This window comes from Macaca mulatta, chromosome 2 (genome assembly GCF_049350105.2).
Source record: "Macaca mulatta isolate MMU2019108-1 chromosome 2, T2T-MMU8v2.0, whole genome shotgun sequence".
Lineage (NCBI taxonomy): Eukaryota > Metazoa > Chordata > Mammalia > Primates > Cercopithecidae > Macaca > Macaca mulatta.
Window position 1 is genome coordinate 75,921,241 of NC_133407.1, and position 18,682 is coordinate 75,939,922.

Consider the following 18,682-nt stretch of genomic DNA (forward strand, 5'->3'; position numbering starts at 1 on the left):
AAAAATGTGTATAAATAAACTTCTCACATACCATTATGTTTATAAGTACTTAAAAATCTTCTTGGTAAGTGTAATTCTAATATTATGCAAAGTTAAATGAAGTAATAGGTAATAATTAAATGTCTGGGTCACTTCAGATCTATGTGGTACTGAAACATTAACTGCTGAACCTGAATTTATCTACTTTTGGGCTCTTAAATTGCACAGAAAAATAAAATACTTTGAGTCTGTTAGTTAATAAACATGAAAAAATATATGACGAAGAAGGATGTGTTTCTACAAATTATGAAATTGTGTTCATCTATACAATGTTGGTATAATACGTCACAGTTTCTTTTCAGTTTTCACTAGAAATTAAGGTTACTAAAGGTTAAAAATTATAATTAACAAATAGAATTAAAACCACTGCAAATTATAAAGGAGACAATTATATATGCTAAATGTGTAAGAAAAAATGAAATACATTTTTGACAAGATAAGTTATAAGTCATGATGATTTGTTGTGGTTAAGAGAAAAAGGAATAATTCTGTATTTGTATTAGTCAGGGTTCTCTAGAGGGACAGAACTAATGGGATAGATGTATTTATAAAGGGGAGTTTATTAAAAGGGAGTATTGACTCACACAATCACAAGAGATGCAAGTGAGGAGCAAGGAAGCCAGTTCGAGTCCCAAAGCTGAAGCAGTTGGAGTCCAATGTTCAAGGGCAGGAAGCATCCAGCATGGGAGAAAGGTATAGGCCAGAAGAATAAACCAGTCTAATCTTTCCACGTTCTTCTGCTTGCTTTTAATCTGACTGCACTGGCAACTGATTAGATTGTGCCTACCCAGATTGAGGGTGGGGGGTCTGCCTTTCCGAGTCCACTGACTCAAATGTTAATCTCCTTTGTCAACACCCTCACAGGCACATCCAGGCTCAATACTTTGTATCCTCCAGTCCAATCAAGTTCACACTCATTATTAACCATTACAGTATTAAAGTAGAATAACTGGTTATTCCACAATAAAAAAAGAGAAAATGTACAGAAAAAAAGAAAGAGGAACAAAGAAAGGTTTCTAGAAAAACGTTTTTGAAAAAAAATCTTATCTTGTGCAGTCAGAGCTGGCTAAGATTTGATGCATGTATTTATTTTTTAATAGTCCTAGTATTAATAGTATACTGATGCAAAACTAAAATTTGTTTTCTTTTCTCAAAATGAAAAAGAATTTTTTTGTTTGGGTTTCTTGTTTGTGTTGGTGGTCTGTTCTTAATTAAGAAATTATAAAAATTTTGTTTTTCAGCCTCGTAAGTAATCTGCTTCAGAAACAAATATTTTTTTTCATTAAGATAACTTTCTGTGCTTTACATTATCCTCATTAGGTCTTTGATTACTTAAGAAAAGTGAGTCTTCTCAATATTAAAAAAGCTATGTCTATATGTAACTAACTTTTTATATTTGCTTTTAATAACTTTTGTTACTTTGGTATTATTTCAGAGTGACCTGTAATCCCATTTACTCAAGTGTTTTAAACCTTTGACATTTTTGACAACTTCCCAAAATCAAATTATAAATTAAGCCTTTTTTGTCTTGCACTAATTTTTAGACTTTTCAGATGGGCCTCTGAAACATCTGAAAATATCTTGCACTAATTTTTAGACTTTTCAGATGGGCCTCTGAAATATCTGAAAATAATTTATTGTCTCTCTTTATAAAAGAGGGATTTTAAACTGATTAGGTATATTTGATATGTCCTACATAGGAGTCATTGTCAAATATTAAGTGATGTTAAACTTTTTTTAAGTTATATTTGTTATTGATATGATTATTTCAAAAAAAGGATAAAATTTCCACAAATGTATATGGCCTTGTATAAAGTTATTGGTAATAATTTCAGTTATCTCAAAATGTTGTATGCCACAGAAATAATAACATTTCATTGTCAGTTGCATCATTATTATAATATACTCTCATCAGATCTTACCCGTGACTATTTTAAGTCTTCTGTCATCCATAGCCAATTATTGTTTTACTCGAATTATTTTATGAAAGTGTTTGCAATCAGTTACATTCCAAAATTGCTTCTTTTTTCAATGACATAAGAAAAAGATTCTGACAATTTACCTAGAATGCAGGTTTCCAATAACTTTAAATCATACCATTGGACTAAGTAAGAATTTCCAGAACTCTAATGAAGAAACTGATGAGTTTTTGAAACTATTTATCAGATTAAGTGGAACAAGAAGTGATTACATGGGACTGAATGAAGTGGGGGGTATAAATGTTTTTGTGAGTTTTTGTTTGAAACATTGCTGGTTATTTAATGTTTTGTTTTCCAGATTTAAGGAACCTTATTGTTTATTTTTCTTAAGCTATCTATGGCTTACAAAAATTTTGAAAAGTATATCATGGTGAACAAAATTTCAACAATTATTTTTTCCCTACCTGATTCCTCCAGAATTTGAAAACTACTCATTAGTATTCTAAATTGTATGGCAATATATAGTTATGTGCATAAGTTTAATAAGAATCTGTCATCCTTGTAACGGAACAAATTTGAAAACTCTAGTTATAGTACCAAGGCTTTAACTGGAATGTTACATTTTCAGATATAACTAGACAAGTTTAAATTTGGTTGACTTTATGAAGTCAATAAAGTCTCTCAAGAAAAACAAAAACAGGAGGTGGAGCAAGATGGCCGAATAGGAACAGTTCCAGTGTCCAACTCCCAGCGCGAGCAACACAGAAGACCGGTGATTTCTGCATTTTCAACTGAGGTACTTACTGGGTTCATCTCACTAGGGAGTGCCAGACAATCGGTGCTGGTCAGCTGCAGCAGCCCAGCCAGCCAGAGCTGAAGCAGGGCCATGCATCGCCTCACCTGGGAAGCACAAGGGGAAACGGAATCCCTTTTCCTAGCCAGGGGAACTGAGACACACAACACCTGGAAAATCGGGTAACTCCCACCCCAATACTGCACTTTAAGCAAACAGGCACACCAGGAGATTATATCCCACACCTGGCCCGGAGGGGTCCACGCCCACGGAGCCTCCCGCATTACTAGCACAGCAGTCTGGGATCTGGCGGCAAGGCAGCAGCGAGGCTGGGGGAGGGGCGCCCGCCACTGCTGAGGCTTAAGTAGGTAAACAAAGCTGCTGGGAAGCTCTAAATGAGTGGAGCTCACAGCAGCTCAAGGAAACCTGCCTGTCTCTGTAGACTCCACCTCTGAGGACAGGGCACAGATTAACAACAACAAAAACAGCAGAAACCTCTGCAGACGCAAACGACTCTGTCTGACAGCTTTGAAGAGAGCAGTGGATCTTCCAACACGGAGGTTGAGATCTGAGAAGGGACAGACTCCCTGCTCAAGTGGGTCCCTGAACCCTGAGTAGCCTAACTGGGAGACATCCCCCACTAGGGGCAGTCTGATACCCCACACCTCACAGGGTGGAGTACACCCCTGAGAGGAAGCCTCCAAAGCAAGATACAGGTACACTCGCTGTTCAGCAATATTCTATCTTCTGCAGCCTCTGCTGCTGACACCCAGGCAAACAGGGTCTGGAGTGGACCTCAAGCAATCTCCAACAGACCTGCAGCGGAGGGTCCTGACTGTTAGAAGGAAAACTATCAAACAGGAAGGACACCTACACCAAAACCCCATCAGTACATCACCATCATCATCAAAGACCAGATGCAGATAAAACCACAAAGATGGGGAAAAAGCAGGGCAGAAAAGCTGGAAATTCAAAAAATAAGAGCGCATCTCCCCCAGCAAAGGAGTGCAGCTCATCGCCAGCAACGGATCAAAGCTGGACGGAGAATGACGTTGATGAGATGAGAGAAGAAGGCTTCAGTCCATCAAACTTCTCAGAGCTAAAGGAGGAATTACGTACCCAGTGCAAAGAAACTGAAAATCTTGAAAAAAATGTGGAAGAATGGATGGCTAGAGTAATTAATGCAGAGAAGGTCATAAATGAAATGAAAGAGATGAAAACCATGACACGAGAAATACGTGACAAATGCACAAGCTTCAGTAACCGACTCGATCAACTGGAAAAAGAGTATCAGTGATTGAGGATCAAATGAACAAAATGAAGTGAGAAGAGAAACCAAAAGAAAAAAGAAGAAAAAGAAATGAACAAAGCCTGCAAGAAGTATGGGATTATGTAAAAAGACCAAATCTACGTCTGATTGGGGTGCCTGAAAGTGAGGGGGAAAATGGAACCAAGTTGGAAAACACTCTTCAGGATATCATCCAGGAGAACTTCCCCAACCTAGTAGGGCAGGCCAACATTCAAATCCAGGAAATACAGAGAATGCCACGAAGATACTCCTCGAGAAGAGCAACTCCAAGACACATAATTGCCAGATTCACCAAAGTTGAAATGAAGGAAAAAATCTTAAGGGCACCCAGAGAGAAAGGTCGGGTTACTCACAGAGGGAAGCCCATCAGACTAAGAGCAGATCTCTCGGCAGAAACTCTACAAGCCAGAAGAGAGTGGGGGCCAACATTCAACATTCTTAAACAAAAGAATTTTAAACCCAGAATTTCACATCCAGCCAAACTAAGTTTCAAAAGTGAAGGAGAAATAAAATCTTTTACAGGTAAGCAAATGTTTAGAGATTTTGTCACCACTAGGCCTGCCTTACAAGAGACCCTGAAGGAAGCACTAAACATGGAAAGGAACAACCGATACTAGCCATTGCAAAAACATGCCAAAATGTAAAGACCATCGAGGCTAGGAAGAAACTGCATCTACTAATGAGCAAAATAACCAGTTAATATCATAATGGCAGGATCAAGTTCACACATAACAATCTTAACCTTAAATGTAAATGGACTAAATGCTCCAATTAAAAGACACAGACTGGCAAACTGGATAAAGAGTCAAGACCCATCAGTCTGCTGTATTCAGGAGACCCATCTCACATGCAGAGACATACATAGGCTCAAAATAAAGGGATGGAGGAAGATTTACCAAGCAAATGGGGAACGAAAAAAAGCAGGGGTTGCAATACTAGTCTCTGATAAAACAGACTTTAAACCATCAAAGATCAAAAGAGACAAAGAAGGCCATTACATAATGGTAAAGGGATCAATTCAACAGGAAGAGCTAACTATCCTAAATATATATGCACCCAATACAGGAGCACCCAGATTCATAAAGCAAGTCCTTAGAGACATACAAAGAGACTTAGACTCCCATACAATAATAATGGGAGACTTCAACACTCCACTGTCAACATTAGACAGATCAACGAGACAGAAAGTTAACAAGGATATCCAGGAATTGAACTCATCTCTGCAGCAAGCAGACATAATAGACATCTATAGAACTCTCCACCCCAAATCAACAGAATATACATTCTTCTCAGCACCACATCACACTTATTCCAAAATTGACCACAGAATTGGAAGTAAAGAACTCCTCAGCAAATGTACAAGAACGGAAATTGTAACAAACTGTGTCTCAGACCACAGTGCAATCAAACTAGAACTCAGGACTAAGAAACTCAATCAAAACCACTCAACTAAATGGAAACTGCTCCTGAATGACTACTGGGTACATAACGAAATGAAGGCAGAAATAAAGATGTTCTTTGAAACCAATGAGAACAAAGACACAACATACCAGAATCTCTGGGACACATTTAAAGCAGTGTGTAGAGGGAAATTTATACCACTAAATGCCCACAAGAGAAAGCAGGAAAGATCTAAAATTGACACTCTCACATCACAATTAAAAGAACTAGAGAAGCAAGAGCAAACACATTCGAAAGCTAGCAGAAGGCTAGAAATAACTAAGATCAGAGCAGAACTGAAGGAGATAGAGAGACAAAACCCCTCCAAAAAATCAATGAATCCAGGAGTTGGTTTTTTGAAAAGATCAACAAAATTGACAGACCGCTAGCAAGACTAATAAAGAAGAAAAGAGAGAATAATCAAATAGACGCAATAAAAAATGATAAAGAGGATATGACCACCGACTACACAGAAATACAAACTACCATCAGAGAATACTAAAAACACCTCTACGCCAATAAACTAGAAAATCTAGAAGAAATGGATAATTTCCTGGACACTTACACTCTTCCAAGACTAAACCAGGAAGAAGTTGAATCCCTGAATAGACCAATAGCAGGCTCTGAAATTGAGGCAATAATTAATAGCCTACCAACCAAAAAAAGTCCAGGACCAGATGGATTCACAGCTGAATTCTACCAGAGGTACAAGGAGGAGATGGTACCATTCCTTCTGAAACTATTCCAATCAATAGAAAAAGAGGGAATCCTCCCTAACTCATTTTATGAGGCCAACATCATCCTGATACCAAAGCCTGGCAGAGACACAACAAAAAGAGAATTTTAGATCAATATCCCTGATGAACATCGATGCAAAAATCCTCAATAAAATATTGGCAAATCAGATTCAGCAGCACATCAAAAAGCTCATCCACCATGATCAAGTGGGCTTCATCCCTGGGATGCAAGGCTAGTTCAACATTTGCAAATCAATAAACATAATCCAGCATATAAACAGAACCAAAGACAAAAACCACATGATTATCTCAATAGATGCAGAAAAGGCTTTTGACAAAATTCAACAGCCCTTCATGCTAAACACGCTCAATAAATTCGGTATTGATGGAACGTACCTCAAAATAATAAGAGCTATTTATGACAAACCCACAGCCAATATCATACTGAATGGGCAAAAACAGGAAAAATTCCCTTTGAAAACTGGCAGAAGACAGGGATGCCCTCTCTCACCACTCCTATTCAACATAGTGTTGGAAGTTCTGGCTAGGGCAATCAGGCAAGAGAAAGAAATCAAGGGTATTCAGTTAGGAAAAGAAGAAGTCAAACTGTCCCTGTTTGCAGATGACATGATTGTATATTTAGAAAACCCCATTGTCTCAGCCCAAAATCTCCTTAAGCTGATAAGCAACTTCAGCAAAGTCTCAGGATACAAAATTAATGTGCAAAAATCACAAGCATTCTTATACACCAGTAACAGACAAACAGAGAGCCAAATCATGAATGAACTTACATTCACAATTGCTTCAAAGAGAATAAAATACCTAGGAATCCAACTTACAAGGGATGTAAAGGACCTCTTTAAGGAGAACTACAAACCACTGCTCAGTGAAATAAAAGAGGACACAAACAAATGGAAGAATATACCATGCTCATGGATAGGAAGAATCAATATCGTGAAAATGGCCATACTGCCCAAGGTTATTTATAGATTCAATGCCATCCGCATCAAGCTACCAATGAGTTTCTTCACAGATTTGGAAAAAACTGCTTTAAAGTTCATATGGAACCAAAAAAGAGCCTGCATCTCCAAGACAATCCTAAGTCAAAAGAACAAAGCTGGAGGCATCACGCTACCTGACTTCAATCTATACTACAAGCCTACAGTAACCAAAACAGCATGGTACTGGTACCAAAACAGAGATATAGACCAATGGAACAGAACCAAGTCCTCAGGAATAAGACCACACATATACAGCCATTTGATCTTTGACAAACCTGAGAGAAACAAGAAATGGGGAAAGGATTCCCTATTTAATAAATGGTGCTGGGAAAATTGGCTAGCCATAAGTAGAAAGGTGAAACTGGATCCTTTCCTTACTCCTTATACGAAAACTAATTCAAGATGGATTAGAGACTTAAATATTAGACCTAATACCATAAAAACCCTAGAGGAAAACCTAGGTAGTACCATTCAGGACATAGGCATGGGCAAAGACTTCATGTCTAAAACACTAAAAGCAACGGCAGCAAAAGCCAAAATTGACAAATGGGATCTAATTAAACTAAAAAGCTTCTGCACAGCAAAAGAAACTACTATCAGAGTGAACAGGCAACCTACAGAATGGGAGAAAATTTTTGCAATCTACTCATCTGACAAATGGTTAACATCCAGAACCTACAAAGAACTCAAACAAATTTACAAGAAAAAAACAAACAACCCCATCAAAAAGTGGGCAAAGGATATGAACAGACATTTCTCAAAAGAAGACATTCATACAGCCAACAGACACATGAAAAAATGCTCATCATCATTGGCCATCAGAGAAATGCAAATCAAAACCACAATGAGATACCATCTCACACCAGTTAGAATGGCAATCATTAAAAAGTCAGGAAACAACACGTGCTGGAGACGATGTGGAGAAATAGGAACACTTTTACACTGTTGGTGGGATTGTAAACTAGTTCAACCATTATGGAAAACAGTATGGCAATTCCTCAAGGATCTAGAACTAGATGTACCATATGACCCAGCCATCCCATTACTGGGGATATACCCAAAGGATTATAAATCATGCTGCTATAAAGACACATGCACATGTATGTTTATTGCGGCACTGTTCACAATAGCAAAGACTTGGAATCAACCCAAATGTCCATCCGTGACAGATTGGATTAAGAAAATGTGGCACATATACACCATGGAATACTATGCAGCCATCAAAAAGGATGAGTTTGTGTCCTTTGTAGGGACATGGATGCAGCTGGAAACCATCATTCTTAGCAAACTATCACAAGAACAGAAAACCAAACACCGCATGTTCTCACTCATAGGTGGGAACTGAACAATGAGATCACTTGGACTCGGGAAGGGGAACATCACACAACGGGGCCTATCATGGGGAGGGAGGAGGGGGGAGGGGGGAGGGATTGCATTGGGAGTTATACCTGATGTAAATGACGAGTTGATGGGTGCTGACGAGTTGATGGGTGTAGCACACCAACATGGCACAAGTATACATATGTAACAAACCTGCACGTTATGCACATGTACCCTAGAACTTAAAGTACAATAATAATAATAGAAAAATTAAAAAAATAAAAAAATAAAATAAAATTCGTTGAAAAAAAAGAAAAACAAAAACACAAACAAAAAAAAAAACCCTGGTATTCTGCAATTCTGCATGTGTGGTTCCCATATATTTTATTCTTAAATGGTTGCCTTACAGGTGAGTAAAGAATGTGTTTCTAGCAAGCCCAGGAACTTCAGAATATTTGGAATAAACTCAAAGGAGTGGAATTCAGTCAAGTCTATAGGAATTTCAGAAGTAATCAAATAGTGAACACTTGACTTGTTAGCCACACAAAGCTTTTAAATTTCCAATCTGAGATACCTTATTCAAAGTTCTGCAAAGACTGAAAATGACTATGTGATCAATCACCATTCTTGCTGTATTTATGTAATGAATTGGGCCACGCTTAATGAGAGTAGTAATATTTTGCAAATAAATAAATTTTACCTTAATTATTTTTGAAAAAAAAAAAGGTTAATATGATTCCAGAAAGAAAAATTATGTTTCATGAAAAACTAAAACTCTTGTGGGCATGAGATCCTCATTCTGTTTATTCTTTTGGAGGTTTTGTTATTTACTTATGATCTGAACTGAATTCTGAATTCTTCCAGCTTTCTTTCATATCTGGTTACAACTTTACAAATTAACAATATTTTCAATTTTTCTCCAATCCTTCTTGGTTGAAATCCTTAAAATTAAAACTTCCCTATTTCTGAAGTCCTGCAAGTAAAACTGGATATCTCTATATAGACTTCAGATAAATCTACAATAGGTTATACATGGACAAACTTCGTCTTATCACTCAGAAAGCCCAGCAGAACACCCAAGTTTAACAGTAAACCAGGAAAACCTGTCAAATTGTCATTGCCTGACTTCACTCTACCTGGGATGCTTAGAGCTCAACTTCTAGAAATCTCCTCAACTGTCTATCCTCTAAACTCACAAACTGAATTTATAGTTTCTTCTAACCATTAATGTTTGTTTTTCTTTTGTTTCCATCAGAATGCCTCTGATTATGCCTGATTCCATCAGAATGCCTCAGGTTAAATACCTGATTGATAAGTACCATTTAGAAATCTAACTTTTGTGGAAGCCCACCTGCAATACCACCTTCTTAAATGAGACACATCTGTTAACCGTCTAACTGGATTGAGACACTAGTTCAAAGTGTTATGGGATAATCCACCAATGTAGTCTGTGAACTGTGAAACTTCTTTGGGAAGTGTTATACAGGAGGATAACGGGGTTCAAGACAAGCTAACCCAACACATGTCACCTTGGCATCTAAGAAGACAGCAGAAGGAGGAAGTCCATATCCACCTTCTTCTTGCCTTTTCTTGAAGCAAACTATATAACCTACATCACCCTGGCTTTCTCCATCTTCTCCCCTGAGAACCCTCATGGTGTTAAAAAATGGTTCTTTAATGTTTTGTTTGCCAATCAGTTGCAATCAGTTACAACAGGAAAGGAATGTCCATCTATGGATGCCAAGAATAGTCTGAACATACAGGCCTTGCTGACCCTCTCTCCTTGTTTATCAACATTAAATCATATCCCTTTGTCTTCAAATTTTACTTCTGCACAACTATTCATAAAAATATACCTATTTACATATTTATTTAGTTTTTGATTTCTTAAGCCTCTCATGTCATGTAGAAATTATGTTAAGTACATGTATAAGTTTTTCTCTTGTTGATCTCTTCTTTTGATCTCATTAGTTATGAACCTTGGAATGAGTGAAGGAAAGATTATTTATCGACCCTACAAAAATGAAAGTGAAAAGAGTAATCCTGATTTCACATCTCTAACTTCCAGAATTGTGAGGAAAAAAAATTCTGTTAAGCCATCCAGTCTCTGGTACTTTGTTATCACAGTACTGTAATACAGGAAACAACTTAGAAATATACCTGCCATAGGCTAGAAACATTTTAACAATGAAAATTCATTCATTTATTTTTGAAACAAAGAGCAACTAAAGCTTACATATATGTCAATTAGAAGTTGGTTTGATATAAGTACTCTGTTAAACTGGTATTTCAGCAAACTATACTTTCAATAGTTTAATCATAAATAAATAAAATCAAAGAACTTAGTTAAATACCTTCCAAAGGAAACTCTCTACTTTTATATGTTTTAGTTTTAAGGATTTCCCCAGAATGTATTTGTCATGTGAATGAAAATATTTGAGTATCTGTGATTCAAACAGAAATATTATTTTATAAATATGTCATAACTTTCTGGAACAATGTTGAGGAATTTTAGAGGAAGAAATATAAACTAACACAACAAATATTTTAATAATAATGGAAGACATTTGTTTAAAAGCAACATTTCAGAAGACTAAAAGTGTTAAACATGAAAGCAAACATCTTATTTTATCATTATACTAAATATAAAATGTTTTATTTTGTCACTTTTTAATGTTCAAATAAACTTTTAGAGAGTTTTTTATCTGACACCTTTTATCTCCTTAATCCTTTTTGTCAGTAAGTTGTTGCAAATTATGATTAAATAGAACATAGATTTTTCTGAACTCTCCTATGGCAACTGCACATTTGCCTTAAACTCTTTTAGATGAAAAAATAATTTTTCAACATAACATACATTTCTTGGACTTTTTAATATAGTAAAAAGAACATGATTTTATTGTGTGCTTTAAAAATACAAACATGATACTCAGTCATGGTTCTTAGCTGCAAATGCCAAAATTCGTCTCTGAAGAGAAATTTATTTATAGTTATTTTATAAGTTCAGCTTATTGCATTATTTGTAAATTGTCTTTTGGATAAAACACACCCAGATTTCGAGGTGATTTACTTGAGCAAAATAGACCTCAGCCACTATCTGTAAGTATTTTTTTCAAGAAAAGGCAATTTTATTCATCATATTATAAAGGTTATAAAGTTTCAGGCCAATAAAGAATAATTTAACTTTCTTAGGCTCTTATATCCATGAGTAAGAAAGGGAAACATTTGGCTACCTTAGCTTCTATGATGAGAGGCAAGATATAAAAAATGCTTATTGTGGGGATATTTTATCAGCAGAGTGTCTGTTTTGTGATAGCCAATGAAAACACAACAAATGTCTAATACAAAATGGTATCACTAATTAATGAAATGAATAAAGCAAATAACTTTTTCATTTAACATTAATTCACTGAGCAGTTGCTAAGGAGTTTCTATTTACACAGATGTATCAAAGATGCGTGTCTCTTACACAATCAAAATCAATGTTTGATGAATATGTTTTTTTATTGTTCTTACTAGAGAAAAAATCCATTAGTAACCTAGCACCTTAGTTATATAATACTGTATAACTTGCCACTTTTGTGAGATAGTTTCTACAAAAATCCCAAACAACTAGTCAAGCTCTCACTAATTTTTAAAATTGTCTTTACTTCTTATGTACACAGCTGAATAATACAGTAGAGCAGAAAAAAATATTGTAACCATATTACCCTTGACATACCTACTCTATAGTAATATTTTACCAGGTGGGTTTAGTGCACCCTTTCTTTGATTAGCACAAACAAGTGATCCAGTATATCTTCACATAATTGCATACATAATGCAAGTTGCTGATAATGAAGATGATTTTTACAGGAATGATGAGTTTGTTGCAAATTGTACTGTTTTAAATGTAATGTTTAAGACTAAAAAGTCATAAACTTATTGGTAAATAGCTTACTTGTATCATATGATAAATAAAATCTGCATTTTCTAATTTGAATGAATCCATTATTTCTAACTTTGAAGGAAGTAGTTCAATGAGAAGCGCCCATATACTTTTGTCAAGGTGAAAATACCAATGATATTACCAATATATGTCCATGATTCCATTTCTATAAATAAAAACATCAAGTACACATTCACTCATTTATATTTCTACTTTTCTTCTATAAAGTGTTCTTTTGTGCCCCAAATAGCCCTTTCACCTCCAGAATTTCTGCCTCAAAAAAACTATAGCACCATACAGTGAAAAGAAAATTGAGAATAGAGTCAGGAAAACCATAGAACTCTGAAAAACAACTCTGTAACTCAGAAGATGCCTTCTGGAGCTGGACAACCTGGAAAGAAATTCTGGATATTCCATAGAATGCATGTATGACCTTGGGCATGATACATAACCCCTGTATGCTTCTCCTTAATTTATTCATCTGTATAATGAATATCCCAATGGTGAATGAAGGGTACTACATCAGTTAATATATGCAAAGTGCTTAGAACAGTCCCAGGCCCACAATTTGCCTCCATAAAGGTATGTTAACTCATCATTAGTCTGTGCAACTCAGGTTTCTTTAATAAAAAATGGTTAGAGGTCTTTTTAATCTTTAAAACATCAAGACTTGGACTGGAGCTGTGGCTCACGCCTGCAATCCTAGCAATTTGGGTAGCCGAGACAGGAGGATTGCCTGAGCTCAGGAGTTTGTGACCAGCCTGGGCAACACTGTGAAACCATGTCTCTACAAAAATACAAAAAATTAGCTGGGCATGGCGGCAAGTGTCTGTAGTCCCAGCTACTGAGGCGGCTGATGCAAGAGAATTGGTTGAACCCAGGAGGCAGAAGTTGCAGTGAACTGAGATCATGCCACTGCACTCCAGCCTGAGCAACAGCGCGAGACTCTGTATCCAAAATAAATAAATAAATAAATAAATAAATAAATAAATAAATAAAATTAAGACTTTTGGTCAAAAGGGTTGGATATAAGTCTGCCTTAGGAAAAAAAAAATCACTGATTATTTCCTTCTTAGTATGTCTTAGAATAGTCCTCATTTTTTAATAGCTAAACAAATGACAATAAGCATAATATGGACTACAGTGCTTCTTAACCTTTGATTACAATAGATTTCAAAGTTATATTAAAAATACTAATATCTGAGCTCATGCCAGATAAATTATATGAGAATCTAGGGGTGGGGCTGGAGTCTGACCATAATATTAAGACTACTAAAGACTACTCACGTGCTAACCTAAAAGGATATGGAAATTTTTGTTTGTTCTACTTTACATTTTAATTTCTCTTACTATATTTTGTTGAAAGATAAAAATATCTACATATAAATGATAGCATGTTGATGATAAACTGACAATAAATAAAATGAAATAATTATAAGCAACAAAAACAATATGTTCTCGCTATCCAGAGAGCTATCTATTTTCCCAGGCTTCTGTAATCTTCTCCCAGAAATTCTGAGGTAATTTTTTACATATTAGCATTCACAAGGTTCTTTTACTTGGCTTTATCACTATCAACCATTGAAATTTTTTCATTATAATCAAATTAATAGATCAAACTTTTATTTTTTACTTTTATTAAATTAATCATTTGTCAGTATATTCGTGTTTTAGTTCAACATTTCAAACAACCTCATCGAAATTTTCACCAGAAATCCCTAGCATTGCCAATTTAATATTTTCAACACTGAATTACCTTCCCTGCACAAAAGTCTAAAAAAATCTAGATTTCTCAGTTTCTAGTAGCAGTATACCGTTCTTCAAAGCCGAATGTGAGATTTATCTTTTAATCACCCTTCTCCCTAATGTTTCTTAAACTTCCAAATTAAACAAGTTACAAAATATTTAATATTTTATTTACTAACAGATTTGTTTATTCATTTTTTATTCATTATGTCTATGCTGCCCTGTTTGTATACTCTAGGAGTTTTGGAAATTGACCATGGAACTCACTTACTGAAACATGTCCATTCTTTCTTTGTTTACCTAAAGCTAAATTAGTCAATAGTGACATTCAAATATTTCCCCTCTACAACCAGCATGATGACTAAGCTAATAGCCCAAAGAATCTATTTATAAGCCTTTCAGAGTCTTACAAATTTCTTTAATTCAACTAAAAATACAGCTGAATGTAATCCTATCCTTAAGTGACACGTCTTTTTTTCAATTTTATATTAAAATATATTTGAGGGCTGGGGTTAAATTTTATTCAACTTTGTATTCTCTCAAAGGCCTTAGTAAGAATAAAATTTAATTTATTCAGCAAAATATATTTAATTTATATTAGTACACAATGCCTGTGGAATCTAAAATACACAGGCAAAATAAAGTTGCTAAAGCAATTTAAAAATTTCTCAGGGGAAATACAACTCATAACATTTCAAGATGTGATACTCATGCTTAAAATATCTATTGCTGCATTCCAATTTGTAAACTAAATAAAGCATATTCTGTGTGAGCATGAAGAGGACAACTTGAAAGTGATAGAATCAGAATGGATTCGTGGTTTAGAGTTCTTTCCAGCATAACACAGTTGGTCCCATTTCCCAATTCCTTTGTCATGTGAACGAGTTTTACTAATCAGGATGTAGAAGTACAGCATAGCCAAGGAATGTTTTGTTGAAATAGTGTTTTAAACACCACCTTGATTTAGTCTATGCCACCGTAGCATTTATACTTCCTTAGTCTATTCTAACTCAAGAAATGGTACGCATTTTTTTGAAACAAAACTTTCTGTTTATAAAGAGAAACTATAGTCTGAAATCTGCCTCAAAATGTTTTGTGTTATGCAGAGAAGGAAATAATTAAAAAGAGAACATCTTCCAATGGGAATTGTATTCACTCTTTTGAAAGTACTTAGCACAATGTTTGAAGCAGCAATGCCACTGGCCTCCCCTTCCACTCATTGTCCAGCACATGTGTTAAGTAATGATTTTTACGCATAAGTCTTCCTACCCTGCTTAAGCTGATTAAAATATTCAGAGACTTTATAATTTTTCTGTCTTTGCAATATCTCTGCAGCAGTCCTGGATCATGACCCAGACTGTTGAAAACCATAAAAATAAAAATAAAAATAAATATCCATTTCTGTTTACACAGTTTTGTGGAGGAGCAGGTGGCTGATAAATAGTCCCACTCCTGGGTGTTGAGGCAAAAGCAGCAGTTGAAGAGCAAAGAGCACCCTTCCCCATGGAGTTTAAATTAAATTCGGATTTGTTTCAGCAGGGCCTTAATAGAAGCTCTCTGATTGGGATGCTTTGACTTAGCTGGTATCTCCACATACTTTTGCTATGTCGAAGCCCATTTAGTCATTTCGTACACTCAGATAAATAGTATTAGTGATAACCAACTGCTATATGTATTAAATGTATGATCATTATTTGTGACCTTGTGCCACAGTTCTTATATATGCAAGTTATAAGAAAAACATATTAATATTGCTGTCATCACCTTTTGTATTTATGGTCAGTATTTAGTCTTCACTATTTTACTTTTCCAATCACAACTGCCAATCCTATTGCTCCATATCCAGCTAAATTTACACTCCCTGAAGAATCTCCTTCTGTCTGTAAGCAATGAAAACTCTGCCTCTGGAAGACCTGCCATTGTGAAAACGATTTAGCAGCCACTACTAGCACAGTTACATAACTAGTAGGAACTTTAATAAGTGTTTCTTTGAGTTGCCATAGAAGGATAGAAGAAAAGGTAGAGGAGGAAAAAAACTAGGCAGATAAGAAATTAGAATTGTTGGTCTTTTGACACTTAAAAGTGTGAATATATTATCACAAAGTGGTGTTTGTTTCTGTTAAGTAAAAATCAATTTTCTGTAAAATATAATATACAAAATATAGTCTCAGCTTTTTTTGTGTTTATCTGTATTTACAGCGACCTGAATAGATTAACACCAAAGAGCTAAGGCAGTTTATCAATGGTTGTAAGGAATTACTGATATTGATTGTTTTTCTAAATTAAGATTCATTTTCTGATCACAATTAAACCAATATTTTTTTAAAAAGAAAACAAAATTATGAAATAAGGAAAATAAGGAATATCCTTAACAATAAGAAGAAAGTATCCTGGATAAATGTGGCATAATTTGCTAAAGAATTCAACAGCTTCAAATTTTCTGAAAGAACCAAGCCTCATCTAACTGTGTTTATTGTAAAAATATAGTGATTCTTAACCAAATTAAGAGTTCTCAAATTTGAAGAAAACTTGTCCTCATGGTGTACATGGGACACAATACTGCTTCTCTTTTGAGTAATGGAAAATAAACAACGTCAAGAAAATTGTACCTATGAAAATGATACCCAGTTATCACGTCAAAACTAAGTAGTCTGGAAGTACTTTGAAAACCAGAAATAGATCGATGAGTATAGTCAAGCTAGACCCACAAGTAGTTTGCTTTCCTAGTGTCTTTTCCAGTCTTCCTAGGTGCCCAATGTCAAACAACTGATATATGTGGACTGATGTTAGAATATTTGCATTCAGTTCTTATCAAAGACCATTTATTCTTATCAGTTTCTCTATAAGGAGAGCTCAACTCACATGCATTAGGTTAGAAGAAAGAAAAGTCTTCCGTTCCGGCGCGGTGGCTCAAGCCTGTAATCCCAGCACTTTGGGAGGCCGAGACGGGTGGATCAGGAGGTCAGGAGATCGAGATCATCCTGGCTAACAGGGTGAAACCCCGTCTCTACTAAAAAATACAAAAAACTAGCCGGGCGACACGGCGGGCGCCTGTAGTCCCAGCTACTCGGGAGGCTGAGGCAGGAGAATGGCGTAAACCCGGGAGGCGGAGCTTGCAGTGAGCTGAGATCCGGCCACTGCTCTCCAGCCTGGGCGGCAGAGCGAGACTCTGTCTCAAAAAAAAAAAAAAAAAAAAAAAAAAAAACAAAAACAAAAACGAAAAAGACAAAAAAAAAGAAAAGTCTTCCAAGGGGTAAAGTTGATCATTTTAAAAGTAGCCAAGCAAGTAATCCTCCCAAGAGTAAAAGTATTAATTCCATCAAACTAGGATGGCGGGTGGGGTCGGGAGCATGGCTGGGGGGAAAGAAAATTAAAGAGTATTCTGTAAGGAATACATTATTACTAGTGATAACTATTTTCTTAGATACTGAGGGAAAGCCAACCAGACATGAACTAATCATTCTTTGTGAGAATAGAATAATGGGAAAGATTAGGTAGAATGTTAGTGAGTGATCTTTTCTTAGTGCATCCTTCTATCTAATATACTTCTCTCTTGATTCATATGGTAGTGATAGATTTCTATGAACAATGCCTTTGAGCAGGGTATAAATAACCTTAAGCTGACTTTCTGAATACATCTCCAAATTGATAACAAAAACCACAATCTTTGAAGCCCAGTTGTTTGCAAAACATGAGCATTTTGAGATACATACATGCCTGCAAACACATAATTATCTTTAAAATTTACCTATCTTTATCAAAATGTAATAATTTGTAAAGACTTTTGTTTTCTATTACTATTGTAACAAATCACCACAAACTTAATAGCTTAAAACAGCACAAATGTATGAATATTTGGGGCACGTTAGAGTTCTGGAGGTCAGAAGTCAGAATGGGTCTCACTGGGCTAAAATCAATGTGTCACCGGGCTGTGTTCTTCCTGGGGGCCCTATGAGATGGTCTGTTTTCTTGCCTTTTCCAGCTTCTAGAGGCCGCCTACCTTCCTTAGCCTGCATTTGGATTTGAAGCATGTCTATCCCTAGTTCAACTGCTTGTAACAGTGTTTCAGTGTTTGCTTCACCTTCTGTTTCAGAATTAATCAAATTTATTTCATCACCTTTGATTTTCCATTCTTTACAGCTTTTATATTTTGATTTTTGCCTCTGTTATAAATATTTTATAGCTAAATGATAAACTCAAGGGAAAGAAAGACTATTTCACACCTACACTGCTGAAAATTAAACAGGCATTCTTTGCACACATTTCAGCATCTTTAGTGTGTGGCCTTGCATCTTTAATTTCCTATGAAAATCTCCTTTTATGAACTATAAGTAGTTATGATTACATAAACTAAAGTCAGAACATTTTAAATGAGTCAAAGCAACAGCAGGGCAAACCTATTTACATTTTGAAATATGTATATTATATATGTGTACATGCATACAAATAT